This window comes from Sciurus vulgaris (genome assembly GCF_902686455.1).
Source record: "Sciurus vulgaris genome assembly, chromosome: 12".
Classification (NCBI taxonomy): domain Eukaryota; kingdom Metazoa; phylum Chordata; class Mammalia; order Rodentia; family Sciuridae; genus Sciurus; species Sciurus vulgaris.
In genome coordinates this window covers 51,196,062-51,217,045 of record NC_136473.1, presented here as the reverse complement: position 1 = coordinate 51,217,045, position 20,984 = coordinate 51,196,062, and the positions used below count along the sequence as shown (strand labels likewise).

Below are 20,984 nucleotides of genomic sequence, written 5' to 3'. Positions count from 1 at the left end.
TTGTTTCTTCAGCGGGGTTAAAAAAAGAGCAGGCTCCATCCTTGAAATGTATTTCCTATTATTCATGCTTCGAGTAGCTAATCCCAAATTGAGATCCTAAAAAGGGACCCAGCCCAGGCAGCCCTGAACTCCTCTTACAGTAGTAAACTGCACATAAATAAATAGCTTGGCTTCCTATTCCAGCAGATTGCAATTTCAAGACTTTCCCACCACCTTGTGGCCAGCACCATTAGTGCATCTGAGACAGATTTAGGCCTTTCTAAGGGACCAAAGATACAAACAGGTGCTCTGATGTTTATGACATGGAGACCTATTTTGGGGGGCTTGTGAGCAGCCCAGGTTTGTTGGCCTCAAGTTTTTGATTTGATGCCAGTTAAGTGCCAAATGAGAACATTTGCTGAGATAAAAAAAAAAAAAGGTGGAGGGCCATGATTTGTGACAGTCTCAGCTAAATAGGACTCGTAGGCCCCTGAGATGCAATTGATGCCTATGAGATGCAACTTTGGCTAGGGAGGTCAGGTCTTCCCTATCCAGTTACCTATTACTAATAGAGAAGTAATCTTTGCTATCTATGACCACCAGCACAGCCAATACAAAATGGTTAAATACAAATGAGATGAATTCTATTACGTGTTACATTCAGAAAAGAATATCATATATCTATTTTATCAATAATAAAATACTACTGGAAAAGAACTACAAAGTATCCATGCTCCAGCAGAAAGTAAGTTTTTTGGTTAAGTTAAAGTTCTGGACCCTGACGGGAATTCCCTTGTCTATTTGTCTGTGGAAGTCCTGTCTTGGCCTCTGGAAGATTCTTTCTTTTCTATTATTCTTTCTGGCCATATATGAAGTGGACATAGAAGACAACATGCTTCAACAGGGAAAGCAAAGACCTAACTGCCTACTTCCTGCTGGTGTAAATTTGGGAGCTAAGAGTTACTCAACCACTTAAGTGTCAAATAACATCAAATCATCAAAGGCTTTTGCAAGCCGAACTTTTTGGATTTTTGACAACATGATCCTCTCAAAAACTCCAAATGTCTTTTGTTTTCCGTCAGTGCCACAAGAGAGTAACCACAACTAAAGATTTTGTTTTAGATATTAAACTTGTCAACTGAGTTCTTTATTTTCTGGCACCAGTGGCAGGCAGATCCAACCCTCTCTCTCTTGATTTATGGCTGGCTACCCTGAGGTCACCTGATTCACACGAGGAGGATTTTTTTCCACCTCAGTGACATCAGTGACTTGAGATGTTCCTTCTTACCTGACAGATTTCAGGTTCAGTCACTTACTTGGCTTGCTATGGCTAATAAAATATAAACGAAAGTAGTAAGTCACTTTCAAAAAGCTGGTTCTGCCACTTCGTTTTTCCTTCTGTCACAAAAATGGCAATGTCCCATCCCACCCCACCCCAAAATGACAGTGTTTCTTCAGCTTAAATCTTGGATATGACTGAGGATGTGGAACACAGCCACAGCCAACATATCATGAGTAAGGAATAAACCTTTATTTTACAGGGAATTGAGACTTCATATTTGAAACTGTACATTTTACTTTGTTCAACTGACTGGTTCAGGTAACAAAACAAATCCTTAATTTAATTCTTGCCTGGGCTAGCTTCCACAGTTGAGCCAAGAAAATCTAGTAGGAGGTTCTTGAGAATGACAAGCTCAACTCTTACTGTCTGGCACATGGGAGCAATTTTTTCCAACCTTACAATGCCCCACATTACTGTAAGTTCAGACAAGGAAAAAAAAAAAAGAACCTTCAATAGCTATAAACTATAGACTCCCTTTGAACTCTAAATACAAACTAACTTGCCCCTTATATTAGCAATCAGATTCTTTCTAACCACTTCCCTGGAGATATAGACTGGATAGAGAAATTGATGCCATATAAAAATTGTCACAGAGGACAGTTTTACCAAATATTATACCACTGTATAATTAAGAATCACTGGTTTTTTAGCATATATATATATTTTTTTTTTTTTAATATGCCAGACAACCACCTAACCAATGTCATGCATTTAAGCTTTTCATTATAGAATATCCCATTTCAGGCACTAAATTTTGGCATTTTATAGGGTATGGGTTAAACAATTGTAATGAAGTAAAGCCAAAATATAATGGCTCAAACAAGAAAAAAAATATATATTCTCTTCTATGAAATAACATGGAGCTACACAGGTGGCTGGGGGCAGAGCAAGTAGTAGTTTTCTCCACAAGGTCGTCCAGGGCTGATATCCTCAGGACAGAACTTCTATATGAATTCAAGGCAATTGCTGCCATTCCAGTCAGTGGGAGGGAAAAGAGGATGGGCAAGTGAAACCCAGGACAAGAACCTTTAAAAAGACAATCCAGAATGAGGTATATTTCACTTCTGGTCATATATGCCTGGCCCAAACCTACGCACACAGCCACACTAACATCAGAAGATAAAACCTAGAATGAGTGTCTAAGTGGGTAGCCACATGGTCACAGTGGAGAGAAACAGCCTCAAACATGACATAAACAATGGATACACAATTTATCTCATTATCTATATGGATTCAAATTAGAAAATGAGATAAATGTGAGGCATAACACTTGCACAAATCCCTCGGTATCAGAATGGCAACATACATCCTACCATGCTGGCCAAATGCCAACTATGGTCAAAAACAGCTGAGAGCTATCTCTTGGCCTACTTTGCATTCAGTGGCCTCAAAAAATGTATTCTAAGTAACAAACAGTGCTACCTTGTGGTTAAAACTCAGTGAACTTCCAATGAGTTTCAAGTCTGAGCAGTATTACAATTTACTAATGAATTCAAGTCACAAAGTTAGTCTATATGCCAAGAGACTTATTTAGTCATTTAAGCATAGATTAGTGAATTTATACAGAAATTGTCAATTTTATTTTTGAAGATACCTCAAGAGGCAGCATAGCTCAATGAAAATCGTCAAAATTACATTATGAGTTGGGTGACCTTGAACACACAATTTAATCTCCCTAAACCAACTTTCTTATCTATAAAGTAGGAATAATTACTCTACTACATAGGGGTTTTAGGAAGATTAAATGGGATAACCAATAATTAGTGACTTTAAAAGGGTCCCAGGCATCAAGACCCATCTTCAAACCCTAGATTTGCTCATCATTAACTTGCTCTAACAATATGCATTTGACCTATGACTGGTTCCTTATCTGTCAAATAATGAAGATAATGTAAGCCCTACGTATTTCACAGGGTGTTTATGACAATAACTTCTGAAAACTAATGTAAAAGGAATCTTTGAACTACAACCAAGTAACTGTAAGATTGCTAATTGCAGGTACAAAAAAATGAAGGAAATTCATACTAGCCAACCTGTTATAATTCAGGACTGTATGTCTAAATGAGAAAAAAATTTTTCGTATTTAAAAACAAACACAAAAGCACTACATTCAGTGATAACCAAAAATATTTAAGGTTAAGATAAATAGTTTCAATAATTCCTTTCTATGCAATAAATGAACCAAATTAGATCAGCTATCCAACAAACTAAATGCAACAAAACAAAACCTTTTGATCCAGTGCAGGCATTTGCCACTTAAAACGACCACCTCTACTGGAGAAAGTCAAAAGAATAAAGGGAGAAAGGGAAGGAAGGAGTGAGACAGGCAGGAGAAAGAAATAAAAAGAGAAAGAATTGGAAGAGAAGAAGAGAAGAATTGAAAAAGAAAGGAGAGGAGGAGAACAGAGCAAATTAGAACAGAATAGGGTTTTGATCTTAACTGTCCTACAAGGTTCATGTGCTAAAATGCCAATCAGTGGCCTTTCTGGGAGGTGGTGGAAACTTGAGGTGATGGGGCCTGGTGGAAGAAAGTCTGGTCACTGCAAGGAACTTAAAGGAATATTGGGGTCCCATTCCCTTCCTCCTGCTCCCTCTCTGTCTCTGGCTCTGCTCCCCAGACTCCATGATGTATACAGACCTCTTCTGCTATATCCTCCCCACCATGATGTACTGTGACTCCACAGACCCAAAGCAATGGGCCAAGCAACCACAGACTGAAACTACACTGAAACCTTAGGCCAAAAGAAATATTTCCTAATTTTAAGTTTATCTCAGACATTCTGTCCCAGAGATACAAACATAACACAGGAAGGGATGGGATATGAGGGGAGAGGACAGGAGAGGAGACGAAAGGAGGGATGAAATAAAATGAAGTGATAAGAAAGATTATATAATTTTTCAACATCAGCAGCACTGACATTTTAAATTGATTTTTATTGTTTTGGGGAGGTTGTCCAATGAATCATAGAATGCTTTGGGCATCAACCCACTAGATACCCCAGGGTTGTGACAACCACATATGTCTCTAAACACTGCAAAATATCCCCAGGGTGGATTGGATGAGACAAAATTATCCTTCTACTGGTCTAAATTCACAGTACCATACTCCAATATGTATCTCACATTTACCTCTCTACAGACTGGTGGCTCAGGATGGAGCTTGAAACTACCAGCTTTGAAACATAAGAACCAAATGAACAAATTCTGCCTGTAGGATGGTAACAACTTAAGGAGAACTACAGTTATAGTGGGAAGCTTTGGTTAAGCTATACCTGCCACCATTAGCAAAGGAATAACTTGTTTGTGTTTAATACTAAGAATTTGTTTTGATCATTCTTTTGGGGTGACAACTTGGTTGACTTGTCATTTACCTAAACTTACTAATTATTAGCCATTAGTGTTTATGTGAAAAAAATCAAGCTAGAGATTTTAATTTCTAAGAATCTATGAATCACAATTCACAAATTATTTAAGTTATTCAAACAATCAGTGTCAAAACTAGTATTTAGTTATCACTCCTAATATACATGAGCAAAAAGGTAATATGCAAAAATAAATGTAACTACAAGAAGTGGAATTTTATTTAAATGTCTGGAATGTTGCATCACTGGCTATACAGTTTTCTATGAAAAAGTTTCCATATATTTATATTAGCACTCTTATATTAAAGGAGCTTTAAAATTTGCTTGTACAAGTATAAATTTTAAAAGAAATTACAATTTTATTCAACTGAAATTTGTAATTTATCTAGGATGCTATATTTCACATATTCAATGTTAGAGTGGGTTCTCTCATATTCAAGTAGGACTTACTATCACATCTGCCCTTCTGGGAGCCACCTGATACAATCAAATAATCATCAATATGCAACTCACTAAGCCTGAATTAAAATTCCACAAAACCTGTGCAATAAACAGGCCAATAGTTAATTCTACTTTATATCATATATGGGTATCTGATGTTCTTAGGGTAGCTAACTACAAAAGTGATATAAAGAAATACCAATCATTTCAAGTCCATTAAATTAGGAAAGCTAAGGAGATTTAAAATTTTGTGAACGGCAAAATGAGATGGCACACTTCTACATTTATTTGTAGAGCTTTCCTGTTGGAGCAATGATGAACTTAGCTATTCAGATCAACTGTCCCAATAAAAACTTGAAAAGTTAAACAAAATATAATTTTATGTATTACAAGAAAAAACTCTGAAATTAATTATAAAATTTACATTAGTGCAATTTTAAATAATTTTTAATGGTTCAAATTTGAAATACTGAAGTTGATAAGTGTTAAATTTGCAACAACTGTGTTCGGGCATGCCTGAAACTGATCTACAGAAACAAGACACATTTGTGAGGATGGGGGATCTCTAGTCTAGGCTAGTTCTGTAATGTTCTCGATATAAGATAGGCAAACTATAACTCTACCTATGACATATATTACCATTTTCCCTTTCTTTAACAAAAAATACATCTCAATGTTAAAGAGTAGATTAGATGGGCTGGAGTTGTGGCTCAGTGGTAGAGCACTTGCTTGGCATGTGTGAGGCCCTGGATTTGATCCTGAGCACTACATATAAATAAATAAATAAATAAACAAATAAATAAATAAATAATCGATCCACTGACAACTAAAAAAGCATTTTAAAGAATGAGTGGATGAGAGAAATTCAAACTTATTCCAGTATGTGGAAATTTGGTGTGATACATTTAAACTAGTGGAATCCTGCCCAATTACTTCACACACAGCCTTTCCATTATCCTCTAATATGCAAGCTGCAACAGTTCAAGCCAACTCCCTTGTTTCACTAGTGAGTGGTGTCAACAGATAATATAATTGGAAAAACTCATAGCTCCATAATGATAGGCAAATATCATAACTTGTTTCATTTTGGTAAAAATCTTATCAGTTAAAAATAAAACTAATGCAAATGTAGTAAAATATGCAAGATTTTGAGTAATTCTTTAGTTAAAGAACTCCTGGCAACCTTAAATTCTTCCTGCAATTGCTTAGGCATTCTTTTGCTTCTTTGCTCTTTTCTTGCCCCATCTAGAAAGTCACAGGGTAGGGGAAGGGGTGTGTGGAAAACCAGAATGAGCTAATCATGTATTTATGCATTTAATCTACTCTAAGTTTATCCCCACAGGTTTTTCCTCATACTCTGCTCCTGCAGGAAGAGAACTGTTTATTGATCTCTGAAATCCCAAAACCTATCTAAATGCCCTTTATTTAAAGTCGTCCTTAACAACTAAGACATGAGTGTCAATGTATAAGAACTAGAGATATAGAAATTAGAGAGAGAGAATCCTTGCCCTCCTGGAACCTACAGTGGGGGGATGAGTGGGCAAAGACTGAACTCTACATGAACCCAATCAAATAAGGAAAAAACTTTCAGTACAGCCCCACTCCTTATGTTCTTTTCTCCTACTGCCAACCCAGGTTTAGATGAGGAATAAAGGCAGGTTTTCTCTTCAGAAATATAAATGTGTATTTCCAACCCTGACCATTCCCAAGCTCCACATTCATATTTAGTTGCATTCACCACATCCACACAGAGGCAGCCACAGGGATTAACTGCATATACTACAAAGCCAGAGAATGCTTGGGTGTGAATCTTAGTTTTCCCACTCACAAATGGGGTGAGTTAAGGAGGTATTCTGTACCTTCTTTCCTCATCTTTAAAATGGGGACAAAAACAGCTCCTACAATATACAACCGTCTTGAGGATTAAATGAATATATGCAAAAGTACTTAAAACCCTGTCTAGAACACAGTTTACATTACATTGTGCTTACTATCATTACAAGCATTTATATGATTATCACTATGTTTAATAAACATCTAAAATGTATACAAAACTGAATTCATACTTTTCCTCCCAAATCATGCTCTCCATGTCCTCTCATTTTAGTACACTGCACCACTACTCTCCTGGTTGTTCTAGCTTAAATTAAGAATTTATTACTTCTCCCTGTTCCTCACACTCCACACCAACAAGTCCTATCCAAATGTGACATATTCTAATACTTACATCATCTCCACAAACTACCTGTTCCAACCTAAGCCTCCTATCTCCACATGACTCTAAAACTTAAATTAAACGCCAGTTCCTTGATGCAAACTTGCCAGTAATTTTCCATTAAATTCAGAATAATATCTTCACTTCAACACAGCCTAGAAGGGCCCCACTAGCCTAGCAGGCCCTCCACCCCCATCTGCCACCACTTTCCCCCTTCCTTACTCTGCTCTGAACACTCTTACCTTGCTGTTTTGTGACCACTTCAGGCATGTTTCCATCTCAGAACCCTATCCTGAGGTCTGGGGGAGAAAATATAGTCACATGAAACATGAACTCTGATTGCCCAAATTCACAGTCTCTACCACATCTCAGTTGAGCAAATCCCTAATCTTTGTAAGTTTCCTCCTCTATAAAAATTAAGATAGTGTTACTTACTTCATGTGATTCTTTTAAGAATTGGGAGTTTAGAACAGTGCTTATATATGTAACCCCTACTTAAGTGTTAACTGTTATGATCCCTCCCTGAGACGTTCTTATTCAAGTTCTTTCCCTCACTAAAATAGATTAAACTGCCACTCCTTTAAACAGCTTCTCCTGACAGATCCTACCTCAAACAACCTTCCCCGTTCCCCACTTTCATCTTCCTCTATTTCACTGTATTTATTCCCATATGAAATTATTTTATGAACTTATTCTTTGTTGTCTATTTCCCAACTGTAACATGAACTCTGCTAAGTTGGAAACTGTCTTCTTTGTTGCTGTATTTCTAGTTCTGACTTAGAACCTGACTTTTGAATGGACACTTCTCATTCAGGGTAGGAACTGATGCAAATACCTTATAACAGTATCATACTTAGATAGTCTTTCGTTATCATACTAATGATCTCATCTGACCCTTGAGAAAGGAAGAAACAGCTATACCATCATCTTACATTTTAGATATAAGAAAGTCCCAGGTTTGAGTGACTTGTCTGTGGACACAAAGCTAGTAAATGCTAGAACAAAATGAGAAGCCCTGCTTTCTGATTCTAAGGAGTCTCTCAACAGGATGGAAGGATATTACACCCTTGAACTGAATTTATAGAAATGTGAGCTCTTAATTTCCTGTATAAATACCCCCTGATGTGTGTGCAATATTCTTCCCTTTGATACTTGGCAAATATTTGTCCCAGGGTCTGAGAAGTATTAGAGAATAGTACTAACTCACCCGTAATGTACTAATCCTTGACAATAGCCAAACTATTCAAGTAGTCAGATGGGATAACTGAATATTCCAAGTCAGACACAGCAACAACTCTTAAAATTCAGTGTATGTGTGTTGAGTATAATATGCTAGTTCCAGTATACTAATAGCTTTCTCTGCAAAACCCAGACAAGGAGAGCACTGTATTACCAAGATCACTATGATAATACCAGTTATTTTTTAATTACTAACCCATCAAATTCCAATATAATAGTTCAAATAACCCATCAGACGCAAGTGTCATAGTTAGATGGGGTGTGGTTCAGGGTGTGAGGAGGTGGCAAAACTGAGAAAGCACTCTACCTACAAATGGCCAATGACCACCACATATCTCAAAATAACCAAATGTTTTTATAAGCCTTCTATACCATTTTACCTGCTTATGTTCTCTCTCGTGTTCTCATAAGGCTCCCCATCCTGTGCGAGAAAATTAGGAGGACAGAGGCTGCTTTCCAACCCCTGGACACAAAAAGTAAACTGCAGCAGCAGCAGCAGGTGGTTGTCTTATAACTCGTCCTCAGCGATTTAGGCCCTTGCGGGATCCCACAGGAAAACCAGACATAAGGATTCCTAGTCTCTGAAGGCAATCTCCACCCCAGACTTAATATGTCCAATTGCAGGACTGAGGGGATGAAGAACAGAAAGCTAAATCCCTTCACCAAGGAATTTTAAAAGGGCTGTCCATTTGAATGTCCCCCTTGTTCCAGGCTCTCTCCTCCCCTGGGGATAAAGGTGCGGACCGTGCATCGCTGGATGAGGGCTCACCCACCTGCACCTTGGTCCGTCCCTTCCAGAAGGGCTTGCTCTGGCTCTGAAAGGGCACTTGTCCCTTCTCCACGTCCAGCGGCTCCCCTGATCTTCCAAGGCTCAAATGCCCACAGCAGACACGCCCACAGGCCTGCCAGAGGCCAGGGAGGACCCCAAAACCAGGGAGCTGCAAGGATCCTTGCAAACATACGGTTTCCCACCGCATGGGTATCAAGGCGGAGTGAAGCCACTGACCCTGGGTTCATCCCGGAAGTCAGGAGGTCAGGCAGCCTGAAGTAGGTGCTGGCCCCCAAGGCTCCACCCCCAGCGCCAGAGCAGGAGAGACGCCTGAAGCTCCAGGCCCCTGGCCGCTCGCTGGTCCCTGGTGCACCGCCTCCAACATGAGCCCTGAGCGCGGGTGCAGACTGCACTGCTACTCCGAGGGTTTGAGGGCCCGGATCCCCAATAGAAGCACAGTTCTAAAGAGAGCCTGTTCCTCCTTCAGTCTATACTTTCAAAATATCTAATTTATTTATTTATTGGTGAAAATAGCATCAATATGTTTATACAACCAAACAAAAATCAAACTAGCAAATATTTTTTAAAGTAAAACTATACAGAATACACAAAAAGGTGGCTGCATAATATACAGCAACAACAGATGTGTAGTTTCTGATTTCATCCTTTGGTTCTCATTCCTCAGGTCAATTTTAGAGAATTTTAAACTTGTTACATAATTGATGTGAGAAAATTTGTAAGTCTTAATAAACTCACTTTGAAAGAAAAACAAATCCCCTCAAGTCCCATTTTGACTCCCTGAAATGGACCCCTTAGCTCTGTCACTTACCCTGCAAACTCATTTTGTATTTCCTTATGTTTAAATCATCACCCAGCCTGGGATCTCCTTGCAACGCCTCTATCTGCAGTCTTTAATGAATGGTAGATTTGGAAGTAAGATATAACAACTTAATAAATGGCATATTTACTATTGTCATTATTATTCAAAATTGTTTTGGAAACTTGTATTACTACGGAAGAAAAAAAATCAATAAAAATAAGGACTGTTTCCTTTCCTGGTAAATGAGTTACTTTCAGTATAGAAAACCATAGGCAATTTACATTATTTGCAGATGCTGTAATACCTAGGAAACCCAAAAAACTATATTAAAGCACATTTTTTAAATAAGAAAATTAGATAAAGTGGCAAAATGTAAGATAAATACATAAATATCAATGGACTTCTGTATTAGCTGCAATTTTGTTGTATAACAAACAACTGTAAATGTCGTAGCAACTTAGAATAGCCATACTTTATTTCTTATTAACTATGCGAAAGCTGAGGACACTCCTACAAGGGTCTCTCACATCTCACAAGTCTTGCTAGATATGCTAAATATGCAAGAACTTGATCTTTTCTTCCCATCATTTTATCAGGGTTGTTTTCACAATGAACAACCTTGAGAGATGAGTTGATTTCTACCTCTGAGAGACAAAAAACAGACTTGCTCACTGTATGCTATAAAATAATGGGATCTCAAGCTCTGTGTTCTTTTCTTATAATGCAACCCAATGTTTGTCCAAGTATACATCTGGACCCATTCACATCGCCACTGCAGGAATGGAGATTTAGGGACCTGATCCAAACATACTGATATTCTGGCTGCTGCTTTTTCTGTACAAAACTCAGCTGGTGCTCCACCATGTCCTTAACCTCCAAAACTGTGACCTAAATAAACTTATCTTCTTCATAAGTTGCCTGCCTCCAGTATTTAATTATAGTGACAAAATGTTGACTAATAACACAAATTATATACAATAAGCATGAATGTATATCTTACCAAGGAGGGAAGAGATAATGGCCAATGATAAAGTCAAACATGCTAATGACAACCAGATATAAATAGAAAACAAAAGCTTTTTTTTTTTTTTTTTTTTGGATAAAATAATTATGACTCAATCTCCCACTGAAAAGGCAAGCCCAGAAAGTTCTGAAATGACTGAGAGGTGCTAGCCCAGCATTCAGCTTCAGAACCAGCTGGGTGGGCAGAGGGGCAGGACTGCAGGGCTCAGTGGGGGACAGGGAAGGCATGGACAGTGCTTCCTACAGGGCCTGGACCTCTGGTCTGTGCAAGGAGAGGGGCATTACTGCATGGGCAGTTCAGAGGGCAGGATCCCTATCACACATGGAGGAGCTCCGAGGCCTTGGGGGCACATAGAGGTTGAGGAGTGGAGAGGGCAGGGCTCGGGAAGCAAGCGAGAGTGGCTGGTCTTTCAGGCCACTGCAGGCCCAGGTGCCTGGCTGTGCACGGGGCGCGCATGCCTTCCTTCAATGCACTCAGCCTGCTGCCTCCCAGGTCAGACCTCCTCCCTGCTGCAGCCCTGTGATCCAAAACCTGCAGGCCCTCTGCTCGGGTCCTCTGGGCATGAGAGAACTGGGTTCTGGTCACAGAGAAGCACAGGGCCGTCCTGGCAGCACAGTCCTCAACAAATGCCTGCTTTACTAGAAACCCATGTGCACACCCACCATGCAGCGTGAGTTGCCTGGCTCCCGGGCCCTTCACCACCCCACGCAGGAGGGGGTCCTGAAGAAGCAAGGAAGACAGCCCAAGGGACGCCGGGCCCCCTGGGTTGCTGCTCGCCACTACCGCTAGCTGGGAACCTGGTGCTGGGAACCTCCTGCTGACCAGGCCCCGGGGCAGATGGCCGCCTGGCAGTCCCTGCTCAGCAGGAGGAGAGTGGGTGGCGCCGGTGATCGTGGGCTCCCTCCTCCAGGCAGGGCCACGGGGCCGGCTTTGAAGAAGTCTGGAACATACAGGGCAGGGAGACCAGCCACCAGGCCCCCTGCAGGAGGCCGACGAGGACATGGCTCCGGGGGTGCTGGACACGCAGGCGTAGCTCACGTACAGGGCGAAGGCCCCGGGAAGAACCGCCCCGAGGCTGCGGCAGCCGCGCCCCCTTCCCGCGAAGCCTGGCAGGAGCGGTGCCGAGAACAGCGCGCAGCACAGCCCGAGGGAGGAGCGTCCAGAGCAGAGCGCCCGGCCGCGGCGACGTCGGCAGGGCCCCCTGCACACCCTCCCCGGTGGCACGAAGACCAGCAGTTGACCCGGCTCCAGTCTGGGTCGCGGGCGGCCAGGAAGCCGGGCGCAGACGACCCCTCGTGAGGTTGGCCGGGTCTGTCAAGAACAGGCAGGTGCCCAGCAGCGTGTGGCGGCAGCCTCGCGGGTGTCCGGGCGGGAGTGGAGGCCGTCGGTGCACCAGGTGGGCTTCCCGCCAGCCCAGGAGGAGGTGGACGTGACGGTGACCCGTCATGAGCCCGTGGGTGCTGGTGTCGGGCGGCAGGGGACTGGGCGGGGCCATCTCGGGGACCCTCTCCCGTGTGGGGCCTTCACCAGGGTCAGGACGGGAAGGGCAGAGGCTTCGCTCCGGGTCCCGCTCCCTGCGGTGCCCGCGACCCGGGCCTGTGTCCCAGCGCGTCCCGTGGCGTCCCATGGCCGCAGGGGCACAAGATGCTTTTAGTGTTAGGAAAAACAAAAACTGAACTATAAAAGGTGCATTTAATAAACAATCAGAATGTCCATACTGTAAACTTCCTTAAGTACCAACACCTCAGTAAGTGACACGGATGCCATGTTACTGCGTGGAAATACAGTTCCATGAAAAGTCCTTTTCTGCTTTAACACACTTTAATATAAATTAAATTAGAATCTCAGCTTATGATGTTCTTTAAATAGAAAATGAGTTATATGTCTGTGTGTGGACCATATGGATCACCTAGGAAAACTGTTCAGTGATAAAGCAAGCTGCAGGAAACTGCAACATAATGCTATCTCATAATTGAAAACACCACTTGTTTTTGTAAATTTAAAAAAAAAATTTTTTTTTCAGTTGTAGGTGAACACAATGTCTATTTTTTTTAATGTGGTGCTGAGGATCGAACCCAGTGCCTCACACATGGGAGGCAAGCGCTCCTAGCAGTGAGCTACCACCCAGCACCTGGATATGTTAATATAAATGTAAATATATATATATATCTTTGTAGTTGAAGGAAGATTTTGTAGGGAAACTGAGGCAATGATTATTTTCTTTGTAACATCTTGGTATTGTTTGACAGTAGAGTTCAGTCCAATAGTAACTAAGAAATCAGAGATACATAAAAAACATTTTAAACCCTATCTAAATTTCCACTAAAAAGTGGCATACTTTAGACTGCTGACATACGTGTGTGCACACATAGAAGGAACAAATATTTTTCTAATTGGGCTCAAATATGAAGGGAAGGTAGGCAGTCATGGTCCATGCCGTCAGCATTGCCTGTTACTTTTCAAATCCAGCTTGATATTTTTCAAAAGATTCCTCATTAATTTTCTTTTCTATAAGGCAGTTGCTATAGTTTTGATCTGAAATGTCCCCCTAAAACCCGTATGGTAAATGCTGAGTCCCCAGACCATGGAACTATTGGAAGGTGGTGGAACCTACCCACGCTGTGAGGTGAGCAACCGCTTTCACTGCACTTTCCCATCATAAGGCACTGCTGCACCCCAGGCCCAAAGCAGTCGAGCCAAGTGATCATGGACTGAAACCTCTGAAGCCACGAGCCCAAAGCATAACTTTCCTCCTTACAAGTTATCTCAGGTATTTTGTCACAGTGATGAAAAGCTGACTAGCAGTGGCTGAAGGTGCTCTGAAACACAAATTCGAAGAGACTTCCTTATGTATCAAGGTAGATCCAGCTATATTGCAAGCAAGATGGGTTCAACTTCTTCAATGTGCTTTATGTCTAAAAAAAAATCTAATGAAAATGACTAGGTAGCCCATATCTCAGCTTTAATGACATTTAAGTCAAATTTGAGTCAAATTCATAAATTTATTATCTTTAGGTACACTTTATTACTACACAGTGCAATTCTCTGTAGCTCATGATATTAAATACCAAAGGAAATATGAAGAAGAACTCCGGGGCTGGGGCTGTAGCTCAGTGGTAGAGTGCCTGCCTAGCATGTGTGAGGCACTGGGTTCCATCCTCAGCACCACATAAATATAAAGTAAAGACATTGTGTCCATATACAACAACAACAACAACAACAAAAGACTATATTAAGAAGTACTCTAAAGATTGAAATGATTTTGTGTATCATAGCCCATTATTTTTACAATTTTTCATCAATTTATTTATTTATGCAGTGCTGAGATTTGAAACCAGGTTCCTATGTGTGCTAGGCAAGCGCTCTACCTGTGAGTTACACCCAGTAGCCCTTTAAATCACTGGAGGACAAAACTTCACAAGACTGGTGAAATTCTCAGGTAACATGCATTCTGGGTGTTGCCAATAGTTTATCTGAGAGGATATTTAGAAGCTATTCCAGAATTTTTCTATCTTGGATTATACAGTCATGCATGGAAATATTTTGCCTGATGTTATCATATTTTGAGTTTTGCAAAAGATCAAAATCAGTCTGTTTTCAAATTAGTAGTTTGATGATCTTATGATTACCTCTATGAACTTGGTGCTACCCCATACGTTTCTGCTTGGTCTGTGCATAAAGATGGAGTGGAAGAAAAGGAGCTGTGTTCCCAAACCTAAACCCAACTAAACCCAATAGTATCTTTGAAACCCTTTCAAAATTCTTCTAAACAAATGAACTAAAAGACAATAATAAGAACGAACATTTAATAGTGTTCCAGCAACATGTAATTCACAGCAAGGAATTTGGCAGAAAAAAAGTCAGTTATTCACTGCTAAGCATCCGAACCCTGCCCAGTAATTTATGAGAATGATTTCTGTCGTTACCAAGATGTCAATCCCATGGGAAATCCTGGAGTGTTTGCCTTACTTTGTGAGGATTTGAATGCTCATGACAAAGTTCTTATGTTCTATACTGCAGTTTGTTAGTTACCAAAATGAAAGCTATTTGGCTGAAGAATGCAGGGGGCTCATTTTCATAACACCAAAGAGAATACCAGTTACTTCAGCTTTCAGAACCAATATCTTTCATTGGTACTTGTCATATTTGGCAGATATAGTTGAAATTTTGTATATGAAAACTGAAATTTTAAGAGGCAAACACCAATATGAATGTGTATTAAGTATACTCCAGGTGGTTATGACTAAAATGCAGCTACAAGGAGAACAAATTGCTGCTAAAACTGGTCTCTGCTCTTCATGATTTAAATCTTGATATGTTTTCAGGGGGAAAATGTAAAATATTGTCTAGTCTTCTTGCCAGATAAATTCAGGCAATATTTTTCTGACATTGAAGCAGAAAATTCCACTGGGAAGATGGGGAGGAAATTTTAACTCAGTTACACTTTATATTTGCCAAACAATCCCCAAGAAGAGATGTGGGGAATCAGATTTGATTAACACACAACTGCCAGAATATTCTTTGGCAAATTTTGGATAAAATTGGTTCTTGTTTTCCTGAGACACATGAGCAAGACTTTGATTCCCATTGACTATGTTTGTAAAAGCTTTTCCTTTAGTTTTTACATTCCTGGTCATGGAAACAAAGGCAGAAGATAGAATTGATGTAAAAGATGGCCTGTATTATATTCTTGCTTCCACACTCAGTTCAAACTCTGGCTTCTACAGAAAGTTTAGTGGTGAGCTAAATATGTGCATAGTATCATATAACTGAAGTTAAAAATGCAGTCTCATGGTAAAAGTTAAATCTTCTAAGATAGATTTCCTTTTATTTATTTTAGTGATATTTAATGAACTGTACAATTCCATTTGGGATCCAAGGAACCAAAGGTTTTGAAGAAAGGGAGTAAGTTAAAATGATTCCTGGCTCATTTTTTACGCTTCAGGGAATGTACCCTTTTCTGTAGCAATATGGAGCTGATTGCAATTTCCTGTACACACTGTGCGTTTATGTTTCCTTTTCAGATACTGCCTCCTTCCCTGAAATTCACTTTTCATCAACTTATTACTTAAGCTAATTCCTCCTTGTCCTTCAAATCACACAACAGGAAGCCTGGTTGCAATGAAGTGACCTTTCTTCTGTGCTTCCATAGTACCTTACTCAACCTGTTACCCTAGAATTTTCCACAAATTATCTACTCCTTGCTGCCTGAACCATGTTTTGTTTGATTTTCTATGTGAAGCCCCTTAAAGAGTGTCTGCTGCATGCTAGTCTCTCAATATTCATTGTGTGTCAATGTTTATTGATAAATACATGCAGGTATACATGTCACAAAGAGGAAGTGCAGAGAAGTTGGTAACTAACTTGGAAGTGTTGACAGTGACTGGTTGGGAGAGGCTATATAGAGAAGAGCTGACACCAAGTGAACTGAGGAGGATTTGCTGCCCACAGAGGTGAACTGAAGGAAGCATGAAGGGAGAGAATCTCAGCCAGGGAATAAATATGCATAGGAAGGAAGGGGAAGAGAGAGGGAAGGGTATCAAAGAAAGAGGTAAAGAGGTATGAAGGTCATGGCAATGGGGACTAGTGAGGACTGCAGCAAACTGGAGGGTGCGAAGGGGCCAGTAGTTTGCTGTATGGGAATTTGGAAGCTAACATTATCAAATCTTTTTTTTTTTTTTTAAAGAGAATTTAGAAGTTGGACATCAACTCTTTCAGTTCTAGACTTTAGCAAGTACTTTCAAGTCTCAACAGGCGAAAAATAAATACCCTAGGGCTGAATTTGTCTGACAACTCCTGTCTTATATTCCTATACTTTAGAAAACAAGCTCTCTTGACACTGTAGACTAGTGGTCTGGGAATTATATAGAAACATCCATTTTATCTCAGTGATATTTCCTACTTAATGGTGCTTATCCCAATATGTCCCCAATATGAATGTAATGAACTTGTGGGGAACCCTGAGGAATCTCACACTCTGAATGAAATAGAAAGATCTGGAAAAGTAACTGTGGATTGTTTAATCTCACTTTGAAAAGCCACCAAGGAGCATGGAAAGGAGAAATATCAAAAGACCCAAGGATAGAAATGTGGGAAACACCTACCTTTAAAGTACTTAAAGAGGAAGAAAGGGACAAAGGGAGAGAGGGGAACGCTAGAACAAGGGGTAGTTTACCATGGAGCTGAGGGACTAAGGCCAAGGAGGTCATTTATCACAATTATGTTTAGGCTGCTTACTTAGCACATTTGTTTTTATTAATAAATGGGGGTTAAATTAAGTCAAATGACTATTGAATTATTTCTTCAGCCTTCTTATATAGGTATGTTCAAGAGTTAAAATTCCCTGACAAATTAGTCAGTACAAGAAAAGAGATTTCAGGCTAGTTTCACATCTGCTTTATTTTAACCTTTTTACACAGTAAAAAATAGACCTGATGACTTTGCCCAGTTTTTCAACTTGGAATTATCTTTCATGGAAATGAAAAGCCCTCACATACATTTCAATTAATCTCATGGTATTGAAACTTCTGGAAATCTGTTGTGGAATTTTTTTCTTAGATCGGAAATTCACATAAAATAAGTGCAATCAGTAGACTAGTAGGGGGAAATCTTCAACCTCATTAGCAATCCAAGACACACGAATAAAAGCAGGAATAACATAACCTTACTAGTTGGGACTAAAGATGCTTTCTAGGGCTGGCTGCCTTGCTGTAACTCGTAGTCTAAAATATTGCTGCAAACAGAACAATTGGGATGATCCCTGTAGAAAAATAACTTGGCGATGCATTTCAAGACCACAAGATATCCTGACTCTGTTTTTTGGAGTTCAATTTTTAATCTGTAAAACAAGAACAACTATGTGCATAAAGGTTTTTATGTTATCTTTATTTATAAGATACTAAGTACACCTAGAATGGGCATTCATTTGGTACATTTTCTTAGGTGTGCATCCTGAGATGGGGTTTCTTGTGCTGTGATTTAGTGAGACAGAAATTGCACATTAAAACACATAGGGAGCAAGGGATGCAGCACCAGGCTTAGAAGGCTGAATGACTATGTGGGTTCGGCTGAAGTCCAGTCTCAGCTTAAGCCCACAGTGGGCTCTGGAGTGTGAACAGTCCCACACTATTGTCCCATCTTCAAGCAAGCTTTTTGCACAGTATTGGTCACTGGCTCAGGATCATTTCTGAGGAGTGGGACACATAATTTTCCCTTCATTTCTAGCTGAGACCACACCTCTCAGCTCTAAAGAAGAGTTGGAAGCACTGGCTTGGGAAGGGATCTGAATATTGTCCCTTTCCTACCCAGGTTGGAGGATAAGATTGATAAAAGGAATCCGGTTCAATTTGTGCCTAAGCCTAGCATTCAGATCCCCCTTTGTGAATGACTTCTTCCAGTGAGAGCTACTAATTATTTCTGCCATACCTTCCACCCCACCTTCTACTACCAGTATGGCCAGAGATGAATAACTGAAGAGATTGACAAAAAAAAAAAGTAGTTACTGACTAGTGCATAGGAAGGAGAAATCTGGCTTTTACTAGTAATGAAGTTGGGGAATAGGTCTGCTTTTCTGGTTAGTGCTACTCTGGTGTATCACAGTAATAAAATGGGCAAGTCAGAAGATGGTTCTGTCTCCTTTGTGAGCATCTATTCTGTTCTAGTTCAGATGGTGAGTGTGTGACTTTTAATCCAAAAAATATGTTCTTCTGTACAATCCTTTGAATAACTCAGGGTGTGGAGAATCAGTCTGGTCTTTTGCATATGAGCTTCTTAGCTTTATTTTTCCATTTGTAATGTTATTGTTTATTTCCCCAGGGAATTTTAAAGAAAAACTGGGAGGAATCTCAAAGTTATCAGGAATGGCCAGTCTTCTGCCAAGTTCATTCACGAGTGTTTTAAAATAAATTTAAAAAATAATACTTGCACGTTTGCAAACTTTTTTTGATTATTATTTTTATCTAGCTTTTAATTTTTTACAGTTGCATTTTGATTCATTGTACACAAATGGGGTACATAATTTAATTTCTATGGTTGTACACAATGTAGATTCATACAATTTGTGTGATCATACATGTACATAGGGTAATGATGTATGTCTCATTCCACCATTTTTCATACCCCCCCTCATTTCCTTCTACATATTCTAAAGTTCCCCCATTATTCGCTCATTCCCCACTCCCCACCCCCATTATATATCATTCTCCACTTATCAGGGAAAACATTCGACCTTTGGTTTTTCTGGCTTGGCTTATTTCACTTAGCATGATATTCTCCAATTCCATCCACTTATTTGCAAATGCCATAATATTATTATTCTTTATGGCTGAATAGTATTCCATTGTGTATAAACCAGAGTTTCTTTATCCATTCATCTGTTGAAGGGCATCTGGGTTGGTTCCACAATCTAGCTATTATGAACTGAGCTGCTATAAACATTGATGTGTCTGTGTTACTATAGTTTGCTGATTTTAGGTCCTTTGGGTATAAACTGAGAAGTGGGATAACTGGGTCAAAAGCTGGGTCCATTCCAAGTTTTCTTAGGATTCTCCATACTGCTTTCCAGAGTGTCTGCACCAATTTGCAACTCCACCAGCAATGTAAAAGTGTGCCTTTTTCCCCACATCCATGCCAACATGTATTATTGTTTGTGTTCTTGATAAAAGTCATTCTAATTGGAGTAAGATGAAACCTTAAAGTTCTTTTAATTTGCATTTCTTTAATTACTAGAGATGTTGAACACTTTTTCATATATTTATTAATTGCCTGTGTGTCTTCTGTAAAGTGTCTGTCCAGTTTCTTGGCCCATTTATTGATTGAGTTCTTTGTATTTTTGATGTAAAGTTTTGTAAGTTCTTTATAAATTTTGGAGATAAGTGCTCTATCTGAAGTGCATGTGGAAAAGATTTTCTCCCACTCTATAGGCTCTCTCTTCACATTCTTGATTGTATTCTTTGCTGAGAAAAAGCTTTTTAGTTTGAGTCCATCACATTTATTGAGTCTTGCTTTGATTTTCTTGTGCTTTGGGAGTCTTATTGAGGAAGTCTGATGCTAAGCCAACATGATGAAGATTCGGGCCTACTTTGTCTTCTATTAGGTGAAGGGTCTCTGGTCTTTTTCCTATGTCTTTGATCCATTTTGAGTTGAAAAGATAGTGCACCATGATCAAGTGGGGTTTATCCCAGGGATGCAAGGTTGGTTCAACATCCGGAAATCAATAACTGTAATTTGCCACATCAATACACTTAAAGTTAAGAATCACATGATTATTTCAATTGATGCTGAGAAAGCATTTGATAAAATACAGCACCCCTTCATGCTTAAAACACTAGAAAAAATAGGAATAGTAGGAACATACCTCAAACATTGTAAAGGCTATCTATGCTAAGCCCACAGCCAACATCATTCTTAATGGAGAAAAACTGAAAGCATTTCCTCTAAAAACTGGAATAAGACAGGGATGCCCTCTTTCACCACTTCTATTCAACATCATCCTTGAAACACTTGCCAGAGCAATTAGACAGACCAAAGAAATTAAAGGGATACAAATAGGAAAAGAAGAACTAAAGCTGTCACTATTTGCTGATGACATGTTTCTATATTTAGAAGATCCAAAAAACTCCACTAGAAAACTTCTAGAACTAATAAATGAATTCAGCGAAGTATCAGGATATAAAATCAATACACATAAATCTAATGCATTTCTATTCATAAGTGATGAATCCTCTGAAAGAGAAATTAAGAAAACCACTCCATTCACAGTAGCCTCAAAAAAATAAAATAAAATAAAATAAAA

The 20,984-nt window shown here is 39.7% G+C and overlaps 2 long non-coding RNA genes across 3 annotated transcripts in view; one reads left to right on the top strand and one right to left on the bottom strand.

Annotated features, from left to right (window-relative positions):
- LOC306641236 overlaps positions 1 to 12,191 on the bottom strand; it is a 131,762-nt gene extending 119,571 nt beyond the window's left edge. Inside the window, exon 1 of the long non-coding RNA XR_013758084.1 lies at positions 12,143 to 12,191. This is a non-coding gene — a long non-coding RNA (uncharacterized lncRNA). The remainder of the gene's footprint in view (positions 1 to 12,142) is intronic.
- Positions 12,190 to 19,093, top strand: LOC306641232. Of its 2 annotated transcripts, none has more exons than XR_013758079.1 (3): positions 12,190 to 12,519; positions 13,711 to 13,817; positions 19,007 to 19,093. It is a non-coding gene; the product is annotated as an uncharacterized lncRNA (long non-coding RNA). The 2 variants fall into 2 exon arrangements; XR_013758080.1 differs by having other exon boundaries at positions 12,191 to 12,515.
- The last annotated feature ends 1,891 nt before the right edge of the window (positions 19,094 to 20,984 follow it).